The sequence below is a fragment of the Eleutherodactylus coqui genome, unplaced genomic scaffold (genome assembly GCF_035609145.1).
Source record: "Eleutherodactylus coqui strain aEleCoq1 unplaced genomic scaffold, aEleCoq1.hap1 HAP1_SCAFFOLD_167, whole genome shotgun sequence".
NCBI lineage: Eukaryota > Metazoa > Chordata > Amphibia > Anura > Eleutherodactylidae > Eleutherodactylus > Eleutherodactylus coqui.
Window position 1 is genome coordinate 128389 of NW_027102587.1, and position 15582 is coordinate 143970.

Genomic DNA, 15582 nt, shown 5'->3' on the forward strand with positions numbered 1-15582 from the left:
TGGCTCTGCCCTTTCGAAAAGGCGCCCGCAGCACCCCGGCCGGGCGCTGCAGGCTGGCTCTTACCTTTCGAAAAGGCGCCCGCAGCACCCCGGCCGGGCGGCTGCAGGCTGGCTCTTCCCTTTCGAAAAGGCGCCCGCAGCCCCCAGTGCCGGGCGGCTGCAGGCTGGCTCTGCCATTTCGAAAAGGCGCCCGCAGCCCCCAGTGCCGGGCGGCTGCAGGCTGGCTCTGCCCTTTCGAAAAGGCGCCCGCAGCCCCCAGTGCCGGGCGGCTGCAGGCTGGCTCTGCCCTTTCGAAAAGGCGCCCGCAGCCCCCAGTGCCGGGCGGCTGCAGGCTGGCTGTGCCCTTTCGAAAAGGCGCCCGCAGCCCCCAGTGCCGGGCGGCTGCAGGCTGGCTGTGCCCTTTCGAAAAGGCGCCCGCAGCCCCCAGTGCCGGGCGGCTGCAGGCTGGCTCTTGCCCTTTCGAAAAGGCGCCCGCAGCCCCCCGGCCGGGCGGCTGCAGGCTGGCTCTTGCCCTTTCGAAAAGGCGCCCGCAGCCCCCCGGCCGGGCGGGTGCAGGCTGGCTCTTGCCCTTTCGAAAAAGCGCCCGCAGCCCCCCGGCCGGGCGGCTGCAGGCTGGCTCTTGCCCTTTCGAAAAGGCGCCCGCAGCCCCCGGCCGGGCTGCTGCAGGCTGGCTCTTGCCCTTTCGAAAAGGCGCCCGCAGCACCCCGGCCGGGCTGCTGCAGGCTGGCTCTTGCCCTTTCGAAAAGGCGCCCGCAGCACCCCGGCCGGGCTGCTGCAGGCTGGCTCTTGCCCTTTCGAAAAGGCGCCCGCTGCACCCCGGCCGGGCTGCTGCAGGCTGGCTCTGCCTTTTCGAAAAGGCACCCGCAGCACCCCGGCCGGGCTGCTGCAGGCTGGCTCTGCCTTTTCGAAAAGGCACCAGCAGCACCCCGGCCGGGCTGCTGCAGGCTGGCTCTGCCTTTTCGAAAAGGCACCAGCAGCACCCCGGCCGGGCTGCTGCAGGCTGGCTCTGCCTTTTCGAAAAGGCGCCGGGCTGCTGCAGGCTGGCTCTGCCTTTTGGCACCCGCAGCCCGCAGCACCCCGGCCGGGCTGCTGCAGGCTGGCTCTGCCTTTTAAAAAGGCACCCGCAGCACCCCGGACGGGCTGCTGCAGGCTGGCTCTGCCTTTTGGCACCCGCAGCACCCCACCGGCTGCTGCAGGCTACCTGCCTTTTGGCACCCGCAGTACCCCACCGGCTGCTGCAGGCTACCTGCCTTTTGGCACCCGCAGTACCCCACCGGCTGCTTTTGGCACCCGCACCCCCCTTACCTTCAGGCTATGCAGGCTGCCTGCCTTTTGGCACCCGCAGTACCCCACCGGCTGCTTTTGGCACCCGCATCCCCCTTACCTTCAGGCTAAGAGCTACTTACCTGGAACCATCCTCGCCAGGCTGTCCTGCTGAACTGACACAAGATGCATCTGGTTTAGAATTTAAACATTCTGGGCCCATTATGAGGTCATGTAGTGTTTATGATGTCATAAGGCCTGTGACATCATTATGAGGTAATGTGTTTATGATGTCATAAGCCCTGTGACATCATGTGACTTGTGATGTCATCATACATTCTACTGCTGTTTTTTTTTTCTCTACGAGTTGCTAACATAATATATATAAGGCCAGTAAAGGCTTTTTTAACCTACCATATGGTTCACTTCCTGGCCCTAATAGCTCACAATCTAATGTACAGTACATGTCCCGATCCTGAGAGCTTACAATCTAATATACAGTACATGTCCTGATCCTGAGAGCTCACAATCTAATATACAGTACATGTCCCGATCCTGAGAGCTTACAATCTAATATACAGTACATATCCTGATCCTGAGAGCTTACAATCTAATATACAGTACATGTCCTGATCCTGAGAGCTTACAATCTAATATACGGTACATTTCCTGATCCTGAGAGCGTAGTATCTAATATACAGTACATGTGCCAATCCTGAGAGCCTACAATCTAAAACACTGTACGTGTCCTGATGCTAAGAGCGTACAATCTAATATACAGTACGTGTCTGCAGGCTACAGTCTACCTGCCCTGGCACCCACAGCACCCCGGTTGCAGGCTACCTACCTTGGCACCCACAGCACCCCGGTTGCAGGCTACCTGCCTTGGCACCCACAGCAGCCCGGTTGCAGGCTACCTGCCTTGGCACCCACAGCACCCCGGCTGCAGGCTACCTGCCCTGGCACCCACAGCACCTAGGCTGCAGGCCACCTGCCCTGGCACCCACAGCACCCCGGCTGAAGGCTACCTGCCCTGGCACCCACAGCACTCCGGGTGCAGGCTACGTGCACTGGCACCCACAGCACCTAGGCTGCAGGCCACCTGCCCTGGCACCCACAGCACTCCGGCTACAGGCTACCTCCCTGTCTACTGTACCCTGTCTGTCTACTATAGCTTTATAGGAAACCCCTGTGAGTCCGGATTCACACAGGGCGCATTTTGTTCTTTTTGGAGAGACAGAACACATGGCGCCCAGATGCGCACATTCTCCATAAAATCCGGTCAAAGATCAGTTCTTTAAAATATTTCCTTTCAAAGTTTTTTTCCTGAAAATCGCAGCAAGTAACACGTCCTACAGGTGTCTGTGCTGAGATGTGGGGGGAGAAAATGGTGCAGTACTGAACTTCACCACTTGTCCCCCGGCTACACGATGTGTGAACACGGCCTCAGCACTGAGTGAGGAGCTACTTACCTGGAACCGTCCTCGCCAGGCTGGACTGCTGAGTTGACACAAGAAGCTTCTGCTTTAGAACTTTCACATTCTGGTCCATTATGATGTCATGTCCTGTCTAAGATGTCATAAGCCCTGTAACATCATGTGACTCGTGATGTCATCATACATTCTACTGCTGTTTTTTTTTTCTCTACGAGTTGGTAACCTAATATATATATAAGGCCAGCAAAGGCTTTTTTAACCTACCATATGGTTCACTGCCTGGCCCTAATAGCTCACAATCTAATATACAGTACATGTCCTGATCCTGAGAGCTCACAATCTAATATACGGTACATGTCCTGATCCTGAGAGCCTACAATCTAATATACAGTACATGTCCTGATCCTGAGAGCCTACAATCTAATATACAGTATGTGTCCTGATCCTGAGAGCCTACAATCTAATATACAGTACATGTCCCGATCCTGAGAGCCTACAATCTAATATACAGTATATGTCCTGATCCTGAGAGCTCACAATCTAATATACAGTACATGTCCCGATCCTGAGAGCTCACAATCTAATATACAGTATGTGTCCTGATCCTGAGAGCCTACAATCTAATATACAGTACATGTCCTGATCCTGAGAGCTTACAATCTAATATACAGTACATGTCCCGATCCTGAGAGCTCACAATCTAATATACAGTATGTGTCCTGATCCTGAGAGCCTACAATCTAATATACAGTACATGTCCCGATCCTGAGAGCTTACAATCTAATATACAGTACATGTCCCGATCCTGAGAGCTCACAATCTAATATACAGTATGTGTCCTGATCCTGAGAGCTTACAATCTAATATACGGTACATGTCCTGATCCTGAGAGCTCACAATCTAATATACAGTATGTGTCCTGATCCTGAGAGCCTACAATCTAATATACAGTACATGTCTGCAGGCTACAGGCTACCTGCCCTGGCACCCACAGCACCCCAGTTGCAGGCTACCTGCCCCGGCACCCACAGCACTACGGCTGCAGGCTACCTGCCTTGGCACCCACAGCACCCATAACTTAGTTTAAGGTGCTGTTCGGAGGTGACGGGTTCCCTTTAAAGTGGTTTTCCACTTGTGAAGGAAATTTACAATACTTCCATATATAAAAGGGGTATGCGCCATTTTATGGGTATAAATCACACAGCCGTTACTTTCTTATCCTGTCCCCCATTTCTGATGTTTCCCCACCTCACTATTTTCCAAGATGGCTGCCGCATCCCTGCTGATATATAGCTTGAGACAACATCTATCCCAGTGAATCAGGCCGGTGGTAACGTTTGGTTTTGCTGGATGCGAGATGGTGCGACGGCGGCAGAGGCGGCACATCGTTACAAAAAATATGCTACAAGAAAGGGAATTACGTTTCTCTGTTTCAAACGAGGTTAATGCGGACGTGAACAAGCTCTTACTGAACAGACACGTTTCTAAAGTTTTGCGCACATCGTGGTTTAATGGCCAAAGCTTTTTGTTGGTCGATTACATTTTTTTTTCATAAATTTTTTTTTTATTATTAGTTTTTTTTTCTATTAGGGTTAAATTGTACAAAATTATTAAACTGGGTAGGTTTACGAAGACTGGTTGTAATAATGTGCCTGCCGATGTTAGATGGGTAAAGTTTAGGTGGCATGCCTATTAATAAATTTCTCGCATGTCCAGCCGTCTTGTGCTGCAAGAGGCCACACTGCTGCGCCCTGTCCATTATTCAGAAAAGTGGTAGAGGCTGCACATACGGTAGCTGCAAAAAGTAATGTTTTGTGAAAAAACCTCACGTGCACCAAAATTTGACGTTTTTGACACCAGAGTACTAGCGTCAGTAAATCACCCCAGTATGTTTAAAAATGTCTAAATATACATAAATATTTTTGGTAATTTTACTAATTCCCCTGGCAGAAGCCACGTGGCAGAGCTGTGGATTTCGGCAGAAGCTATGCACATGTATACCTGCAGATTCAGCCCTTTTAAATGGGTAAATCTGCTTCTGGAACTCCTGACACGGATCTAGCGTGAAGTCTGGGTCAGGAAGTGACATTATTTTTTTTATTTAGCATGTGGCTTCATGCATGGAAAAGAAATCACACGTTTAGACTGAAAGTAACGGGACGTGGATCTGTTCTGTCCGCAAAATTGGACACAAACAAACATTGCACAGCCTATGGCCGTTGTCTGATTTTCACGGTTCTCTTAAAATTGAATGGAGTATTCTCAACTGTGTTTGTTGTACGCTACGTCCTTGTCTGGTGTTCCTGCCTGTTACCATCCAGGGCGAGACAGGTTTCCCTAGGTTCCAGTGTGGAGCCGTCCTTATATACATAAATATCCAACATTTACAATAGGTGATGTCACAGCTCACCTCCTACCACCTCCCTGCACAGTCACAGAGCATGCCCACAGATCTCCCCCACAGACGTCAATAGGAGATGATCACAGCTCACCTCCTGCCTGCATAAGTCACAGAGCATATGTACAACACTCTCCTATAGAAGTCTATAAATGATGTCAGAGCTCACCTCCTCCTGCACAGATCACAAAGCATGTCCACACAGCAAGTCTATAAGTGATGGTCACAGCTCACCTCCTCCCCGTATAGGTCACATGACACAGCTCAGTCTGGGCAAGAACGTGTGTATCTGGGTAAAGAACTGGCTCAGAGATAGAAAGCAGAGGGTGGTAATAAATGGTTCGTACTCTGATAGGGCCACTGTTGCTAGTGGGGGGCCACAGGTTCACTATTAGTCCCCATTCTGTTCAATATATTTATCAATGACCTGATAGAGCAGACCTGGGCAAAGCACGGCCCGCGGGCCACATCCGGCCCGCTGAATAGCTCGGACCGGCCCGCAAAGAGTGTCTTGGTGACTCACCAATGAGTCCGGTGTCAGCAACGGGAAGCAGCGAAACTATGCACTCCGAAGCCTTGTCCATTTTGTTCACTTCTGTGCTGTGCTAATAGTTATTCAGGCCTTACTTATTCAAGCACCTCTACCAATGACGTAGGCTTGAATAACTTTATTAAACAGCACATAAGTTAACAAAATGGACAAGGCTTCGGAGTTTGTAGTTTCACTGCTTCCCGATGCTGAGTAAGTGATGCCACTGTAACTTCTGAGTGCCAGGATGCTCGTTGCGGACCTTGGGGAGTGCCAGGACAATCGTTCCACGCTCGTCATTGGTAAGTGTCAGGACTTTTCCCTTTGCATTGTAATTAGAATAATAATACTAATAATATTCACTTTTTAATCTCTCTTCTTGGGGCAGCTCTCTGTGCCCTCTCCTAGGAGCATACTACTGTGTATTAAAAAAATCTATTTTCCAAGGTTAGCTGTTAACCCTTAAATATGGCGGCTAACATTAAAAAAAGAAAAATTGATGCAGAATGCCGAGTTTTTAACAAAGAATGGACTTCTAAATATCTATTTACTGAAACCAAAGGTAAAGCTGTGTGTTTAGTTTGTGGAGAGCAGATAGCTGTATTTAAAGATTACAATTTGCATCGCCATTATGAGACTAAACACGGAGAGAAATACAAGAACTTGACGGAGGCAGAGCGGGCACGGGTATCTGAAGATTTGCTAGCAAAACTGCAAAGTCAGCAAGGATTTTTTAAAAAGCTTCACTCATCCAGGGATGCAGCCGTAAAGACCTTCGTATGTTGGTCTGGCCCTCTAAAACCATTCCAATTTCTCATGTGGCCCCATGGGAAAATTAATTGCCCACCCCTGTGATAGAGGGACTACACAGTAAAATATCAATATTTGCAGATGACACAAAATTATACAATATAATCAATGCAATGTTTGTACGGCTACAAACAGACCTGGATAAGCTGGGGGCTTGGGTGGAAAAATGGCAAATCAAGTTCAATGTTGATAAATGTAAAGTTATACACATGGGCAGGAGAAACGGATGTCACCAATATACACTATATGGGGTACTGCTAGGGGAAAGGGATTTAATAATCTTTATATAGCACCAACATATTCCGCAGCGCTCACAATAACAGGAGGATACAGAATGACAAAAGTACAAAAACCATGGTTACGTGTAGTAATCAGTTGATGGAGACAGTAGGGGTGAGGGTCCTGCTCCAATGAGCTTACATGTTACAAATAAGGGGGTGATACAGAAGGTAAAGGGGCTGGAGATGTGCGTGGTATGGTGGAGTGGAGAGTGTGGGGTGCTATACACAGACAATGGTCAGACTTGAGCTGTGTGGTGGCAGAATCGGTGTGACTGCAGGGGGAGTTGATGGCAGATGGTAGGGATTGCAGTCAGTAGGACAGGCAGCATATAATCAGGTGGAGTACAGAGGGGTTTGGTTTAGGGGATGCGGTACGCCTCCCTGAAGAGGTATGTTTTTAGAGCACGCCTGAAGTTTTGTGTGTCAGGAATTGCCCGGATAGTTTGGGGTAGCGCGTTGCAGAGGACAGGTGCTGCTCTGGAGAAGTCTTGGAAGCGAGAATGAGAGGTTCGAATTAAAGGGGCATTCAGTCTGATTTTATTAGCAGAGCGGAGAGCCCGGGCTGGGTGGTGGATTGAGATGAGGGAAGCAATGTATGGCAGCTCGGTGCTGTGGAGAGCTTTATGGGTGAGGATGGCAAGTTTAAATTGAATTCTATAATTGACGGGCAGCCAGTGCAATGACTGGCACAGGGCAGAGGCGTCCGAGTAGCGGCTGGACAGAAAGATGAGCCTGGCTGCCCCTTTTAAGATGCGTGGGGGGGTGTGGAGTGTGGCATGGGGAAGGCCGATCAGCAGAGTTGCAGTAATCGAGCCAAGAGGATGAGGGCAACAGTGAGCGTTTTTAACGTGTCCATGGTGAAAAAAGGGCGTATTATTGCGATGTTCTTGAGGTGCAGCTGACATGTTTGGGTGAGAGATTGGATGTAGGGGGTGAAGGAGAGATCAGAGTCGAATATAACCCTAAGGAAGCGGGCGTGTTGGGAGTTATGGTGCCACATACTGAGATGGAGATGTCATGATGAGGTCGGTTAGTGGAGGGCGGAAACACCAGTAAGTCAGTTTTTGAGAGGTTCAGGCTTAGGCAGAGAGGGGACATAGTGTTAGAGACAGCGGACAGACAGTCGGTGGTGCTCTGGAGGACGGGTGCAGAGATGTCACGGGAAGAGGTGTATAACTGCGTGTCGTCTGCGTAGAGGTTGTATTGGAGGCCAGATTTCCTGATGGTTTGTCCAATGGGGGCTGTGTAGATGAAGAGGAAGGGGCCGAGGACCGAGCCCTGGGACACCCCAACAGTAAGGGGAAAAGTAGAGGAGGTAGACTCAGCGAAGGAGATGAAAAATAAAATTTTTCTCACCTTTGCATCAGGTTGTGCTTGCTTTCATCTTATGTTTGTTTCATATCCTTCTTTCAGCAGGCAATCCTTTCTACCCTATGCCACTCGATCCCAGTGGCTCTTCGTTTCATAGACAGACGTAAAATAGGAGCTTGGGTTTATGAAAGTAAAAAATCCTCTGCTTTATTGAATAGTGCTCATTACACGAAGGCTACTACTCAGCAAAGGAGACACTAAAGAGGCGGTTAGACAGGTAGGAGGAGAACCAGGAGAGAGCAGTGTCCTTTAGGCCAATGGAGCAAAGCATACTGAGGAGGAGTTTGTGGTCAACAGTGTCAAACGCTGCGGAGAGATCGAGTAGGATCAGTAGGGAGTAGTCACCCTTCAATTCTATGGGAAAAGACCTGTGGGTATTAGTTGACTGTAGACTTGACTGGAGCAGTCAATGCCAGTCAGCTGCTGGAAAAGCAAATAAAGTTTTGGGGTGCATCAAAAGAGGTATAGGGGCGAGAACATTATTCTTCCACTATATAAGGCACTTGTCAGGCCCCACATGGAATACTGTGTACAGTTCTGGTCACTGCTGCTCAGGAAAGATGTTGCAGTGCTTGAGGGGTAAGAAGGGCAACTAAATTAATAAACAGAATGGGAGGACTGGAATACCCAGAGAGGCTATCAAAACTGGGATCATTCACACTGAAAAAAAAATTGGGCGGTTAAGGCCCAATGCACACGGACGGAGTTTTGCTATGGAATTCGCCGCCACACACCGCTCGCGAGTTCTGCAGCATTGTCCGTCCGTAGCATGCAACGTAAAATGATTCTTCCAAGCACACGAGCGCAAATTCCTTTTGATTTCCGCTCACGAGGAAGAATCGCTGCATACTCTATTTTTGTGTGAGACTTGCACTGACAGTTTCCATTGCAGTCAATGCAAGCAATCCTTCCCACGGGGATTTCAAAATGTCAATTTCCAAATCGCTGTGGATCCGCGTAATTGACAGGAATTATTCTGACTGCCATTATGGAGTAGGGAAGGAATTTTTCCCCCAAATGGACTAAAATTGGCTTCTGCCTTATTGCATTTTTTTTGCCTTTCTCTGGATCAACAAGGCAGGGGTGAAGGGGTGGAAACAGGCTGAACTAGGTGGACGTTGTCTTCTTTCAGCTGATCATACTATGTTACTATGAGTCCTGGAGGACACACATGCTCGGTCCCTTTCCCCACAGCCAGGTCTCTGCATAGTGATTCTCCGTTCACTGCAGGGCAGCCAGTAGAAATAGTTTTCTGCCATGGCAGTAGAGATGAGAAGACTGATTTGCAGTGAAGTAAAAAGTCAGCTGCCAGAAGGGTAAGGAGACTGATTGTGTCCAAACCACTCATCCCAAGTGGGTTCTTGCTCAGTGAAGCACGCATGTTTAGTGAATGTACAGCGAGGTGTACGTTGCTGTCAGAACCTAAGGCTTATCTTCCAAAAAAACCCAAAAAACATTAGACTGTTGAAATTTAACGGCTTGACCCTTATCTGTCCCGACATCTGCTGTGAGGGGGACAGTCAGGAGGCCCCATACATGCTATACATCTAATGTTTATGGCCACCTTAAAGGGCCGCTCCGGTGAAAAATACATTTTTCTATCTCTGTCCCCCACACTTTTATTGCCTATCACACTCTGGCGGTCTCTAATGTATATTGCAGTCACTTGCATGCAGTGCAGCCTCCTGTCTGATACTTATCAGGCACCATTTTGATGCTGAGATTTCTTCCTGTTCATGTTCTCTATGCGCTGCTGACATTCAAAGAAAGGTGATCTACTAAATATTAAATTTAATACACCACAAGTGCAACCGACATGAATGATGTACAGAACCAACAAACTGCACAGATCTTGGAAATACATATATTTATTTTATAATACATATAATTATGACATCTTTCATTATTACAGTGCTGGATTTCCTCCTTCTGGATGCAAAGGACGTATTGGGAGGGGATGGGGTAGCAGCATTAAACCCTTCGAAGATTTCTACTAACATTAAAACATCAAAATGTGTGTGTGACGAAGCCCACAGAGTAATGCATCTCCTGCAGACACACCTAATCTACGGAGTACCTGAGCGCCTCCTATTATGCTGATCTGAAGCGTTTTGCTTTGTGCCAACACTTATTAGTGTTATAATGTACAATGTCTTACATTTGCTGAGTGGCAGATAAATCAGAATGCGAAGGAGAGTGAGGAGAAAAAGTCGGAGGGGTCTGCAGATAGATGCCGGTGACCGTGCTGCTGTAATTATATTTTTCACCACTTGGGGCAGTGGTGAGTGAGTTAAAAAGCACAAGGGCTGGAGATGTTAAGAAACAATATGACTTCCATGAACATTTGTGATTGTATTACACAACGTCAGCCATAGCTGACCCTGTGTAAAATAAGGAAACCCCTTCATACTGACATACCTGAGACGGAGACAGGCAAGACGCGCTGGGGTTCCCATATAATGGTAGTGCTGATCTTACAAGCGCACTTTGCCCACATGGGGCATTTAAGGTGCAGTGCAGCCTGGCAGTCTCTGTCCTGGACCACAGCATTATATTTACAGTAATGCGAAGATACAAGTGTTGTAGAGTTATTCTCAACATCTCGCTTTCTCATCCTTCCTCTGGTCGTCTTGTTCATTTCTTAACAGTGACCCAGAAATGGTCAAGTCTCCCTGAAGAAACCAGTTCCCTGGTGGTAGGATTACCACATTCCTCAATCTGCGAGTCCTGTACAGTTATAGCAGCTGTGCTACAAGAATGCCTTACAGAAGTCCACAAAGTGCTTCCGGAAATAAGAATTACAAGTAGGGGCACAACAAAAAATGGCCTGAGTTTGAAGAGCAGGGCTGAGCAACTGGAGACACTCCAGCTTACTGCAGGGAATCCACAAAGGCATCAAACTCCTCCATGTTTTTTTCATGCATGGCCAACTTTTCCGGCAGCGAATCCTATGGAGAGGAGACAGAGGGTGAATTTAGTGCAGTAGGCAATGACCATATATTAAAGTTTGTGTTGTGCTGGTGACAGAATTCATCTACATTGATGGAAAATGCTGAAGAAAAAGTGCACAGAAATGTGTGACCCTCTAGGCAAAAGCCAAATAAATTGAGCTTTTACCTGGAGTCAATGTAAAGTAAACCTCCACCTCTAGTCTGCTCACAAAGTGACTCCATTTGTCAAGGGAATGACTGACTTAAAAGATAGTTAAGGGAACACTTACCACAACCATAACTGCATCGGCAAACAGCGGCAAAAGCAAGCACTGTTTTCCCGCCGCAGTTTGTGGTGCGGTCTTTACAGTATCCAAACCGTACCTGTGTGAATACACCCATAAACATCACAGAATAACCTAAAGTCACTGAATCTTCAGGGTTGTCCATCTGTCCAATAAGAAAGCAGAAGCGATGGCGAATCCAGATCAAATGTGTGATTTACGTGTGTTTTTTTTTTTTTTTTTTTCTTAAGTAGTTAATTTTAAAGTGGATCATCCTTCTTAAGGGCAACTCCTTCCAAACAGGTTTCTCCTATTACTTCCTCACTTGCCTTCCCATCGCAAAAAAAAACAAAAAAGAAACATTCATTCAGTAATTTGATGGCCATAATGTGGCTGCATTTCTGCATCTTTCTTATGGCAGTAAAGCGATGTGCAGTTGGCTCACTATAAGGTTCTAGGATGATCTGAGGTTCTGTTCAGATTACGTTTGGAGCCACAAATTTCCACTTCTTTCACCTGAGCTTTTTTTGTCAGACCAGTATAAGCTGGCATACGTTTTGTGATAAAGGAACTGCGTAGATCTTTTCATTTAAAATACACACAATAGAAGACTATAGGTGATGTATCCCATTCTATGCCTATACAGTGGGATACGTCGCAGCCTTTCATTAGAGGTTTACATCAGAGACCCTCCTGACGTAGGATCTAGACACGATGTGAACTGAACTTGAACCTTAGTGGGGTGTCCTGCAGGAGTAATATGGATGCCAAGATGCAACCACATAACAGCATTCTGAATGTGACCTAAAGGCATCATGTCCACGGCACACGCACCTGTCTGTGTCTTCATTATTCTGTACTGCAGATGTGTGCGGACGTGCCGACGCGCATGCGCAGTACAAATTTTTTTATTTATTTTTTTTTTAAATCTCCTGCGGAATCCGTGGCCCATCCACAATGTCAATTGCAGACTGGCTGCGGGTTGGACAGCTTCCATTGACTTTAATGGAAGCTGTCCGTGCAGGAACCACAATAAAATGTAGCGAGCTGCGATTTTTCATCTGCGAGCGGAAACAGAGTGCGATTTCCGCTCATGTGCATGAAGAATTGTTTTTCCATAGCTTGCTATGGAGGGTTATTGCTGCGGAATCCAGAGGCGGACACCGGCTCCGGATTACGCAACAGAAATCCGCCCGTGGACATGAGGCCAAAAGATATGAAAATGATCTGCCAAAAGCAAGTATATATCTGACATCTGCTGATGAACTAACACACATATTGTGTGTTATACTTATTTGTTGTATTGAGTAGTTGCCTATACTTTTTAGTAACCTTGTTTAAAAAAAACCTAAAAGTTTTTCAAGAAAGGACACAAGTTAGACATGTGTCTGTTCACTAAAACCCATGGTGGCTGTGTATGCGAACAGGGCTTTACTTTTGCAGCAATTTTAATCAGTTGCTGCTGAGGTCTGCCCTATAGTATGAGCAAAACCATATATTTAATCATGATAGAAACTGTCAGAGAACCCTCCGTGTAAAACATACACCACTGAATATTTATACCTGCGGTTACAACTAATAAAGTCTAAGAAGCATAACCTTTAAAGAGAATTTCTCACCAGGTCTTCTGCCATTGACTGGACAGCAATGTCAATAGAAAGGCTGCTCAGCTGAGGCGGGTTCTGAAACTCCCGGTAGAAGGTTCCCACATCCATAGGAAGGTCATCCTTAGAAAAAGCCGGTCGCTAGAAAATGGAATAAAGTCTCACTTTTTGTTAAGGAAAAACGTTACTAAGTTTAAAAAGTATTTGCACTTATTTAAAACTTTTGACATGTTAGAAGTTTTAATTAGCGTGGGTCCGAGTGCTGAAACTCCTACTGATCACTGAGATGAAGGAGCTGTAGCACTGTGCCCCTTCGGCTGTCTTCGTTACTTGCTGGCTCGCTCTTCTCAGCAGCAGAAGGCGTCTGACGCACAGACTTCAATAGACAGGTATGCATCAGTCTTCCACTGCAGAGAGGAGCTGACAGACAGTGAGATAGCCGAAGGGGCGCAGCACTCAGGTTAGCGCTGCAGCCTCTTTGTTTCAGCAATCAATGAGGGTCCCGGACCCACACTCATTAAAGCTTGCTCCGACATGTCAAAAGTTTTTTTTAAATGCAGTTCCTCTAAGTTATATAGTTCTACTGCTCAGGATTCAGAGTAGCTTCACTGAAATAATAGGGTACCATATATACTTGAGTATTAGCCGACCCGAATATAAGCCGAGTCAATACATTTTAATACAAAAAAACTGGGAAAGCTTATTGACTCAAGTATAAGCCGAGCTATACTTTAGTATATACTGGGTAAAAAAAACAAAAACACAACAAACTCACCTCCCAGCCGGCGCCTGTGTCTGTGCGGCAAGCTGCTTGAATTCTCCCCGCTGTCAACTGTGCTCAGCTCTGTCATCACTTTGTAAGTAAGCACTGTGATTGGATTGAGCACCAGCCAATCACAGCTGGAACTCGATCCAATCACAGCGCTTACTTACACAGTAAGTGCGGCAAGCTGCTTTAGAATTCTCGCTGCTGTCATCTCCCTGCTTGGCTTTGAAATCCCTCGCTGTCAGCGCCGTGTAAGTAAGCACTGTGATTGGATTGAGCACCAGCCAATCACAGCCGGCCCTCGATCCAATCACAGTGCTTACTTACACAGTAAGTGCGGCAAGCTGCTTTAGAATTCTCGCTGCTGTCATCTCCCTGCTCGGCTTTGAAATCCCTCGCTGTCAGCGCCGTGTAAGTAAGCACTGTGATTTGATCGAGCGCCAGCCAATCACAGCCAATAAGTGAATGTCATTCACTGATTGGCTGTGAAAGATCGAGCGCTGGCTGTGATTGTCTGGCGCTCGATCACAGCGTTGACGGCAGGGGATGACAGAGCCGAGTAGAGAGGACAGTGGGGGAGGACAGCGGGAAGAATTCAAGCAGCTTGCCGCATCACCACCGGTAACACAGGAATTCAAGCAGCTTGGCACCACCGCCGGGGACACAGATGTCGGCTGGGAGGGGAGTATAGAGGGTTTTTTTTTTTAAACCCTTCCCTGACTCAAGTATAAGCCGAGGGGGGCTTTTTCGGCACAAAAAAAATGTGCTGAAAAACTCGGATTATACTCAAGTATATATGGTATATGAAAATAGGTTTTCCGCATTGTGCTTGGTATCACAGCAGCAGACCCTCATCACTAAGCTCATACAACACAGTAAATAATTCATTAAATAAATATTTTAACGGTGTAACAGGTTAGATAGAGAGGAGCAGCACTAGGCGGTGATGTTGACAATTGTGCCTATTTAAAGGGATCGATCAGTGGTAATAAGCAACATGGGGGTGACTTATAAATACACACATTTTATACAAAATTTGTACATTTATACATCCATACCTTGTTTAAAAAAAAATAAAATAAAAATTATTATATATCTCCTCTCTTTGCTCTGCTTTACATTTTATACGATTGTGATTCCACCTATGATTGATTCTTTAAATGTGTTGTTCCTATTAAATCCTTATAATGTATTGTGTGTTTTGTATAATAAAAAATATATAGTATGTAGTTCTCACTACATTCTTTTGTGCTTAATATATGGTGGAGTGATACGGAATACTGATTTGTTTGGCATTTCTACCAAATACTGGCCTTAGTGTATAAGAATAACACAAGGTACAGATGGTCCCCGACTTGCGAACAGGTTCCTTTCCAGGAACCTGTTCGGAAGTCGATTTGTTCGCAAGTCGAACAAATGCTTGTATGGAGCAGAATCGCGGGTGGATCCCGCTCCCTACAACGTCAGGTGCAGGCTGTTCTTACAGCGGGCACCCGGCGGCAGCAGTTCCTACGAGCCGCGCCGCTTGTGAGAACTGTTAACACTTTAAATACTGCTCTGACAGCGGCATTTAAAGTGTTAATAGTTCTGACGAGCGGCGCGGCTCGTCAGAACTGCTGCCGCCGGGTGCCCGCTGTAAGAAACAGCCTGCACCCGACGTTCAGGGGGCCCGTACAGCGTCCCACGATAAGATCGCGGGACGCTGTGTGGTTGCTAGGCAGCCGGGGACCTCCTGAAAGGCCCCAGGGCTGCCTATGCAGAGTGCCCATCAAGGCCCCCGGCTGCCTAGCAGCCGCGATCTGACCGGACAGGCTTGATACAAGCCCGTCCGGTCCCTGCACAGTATGATGTAATGCCATACCGTTACATCATACTGTGCAAAACAGATAGTTCGTATCTAGCGAAATTCG

The 15582-nt window shown here is 47.3% G+C and overlaps 1 pseudogene; it reads right to left on the reverse strand.

The window, feature by feature from the left end:
* Positions 1-9938: 9938 nt before the first annotated feature.
* Positions 9939-15582, reverse strand: part of LOC136605009 (autophagy-related protein 13-like) — a 55084-nt pseudogene continuing 49440 nt past the window's right edge.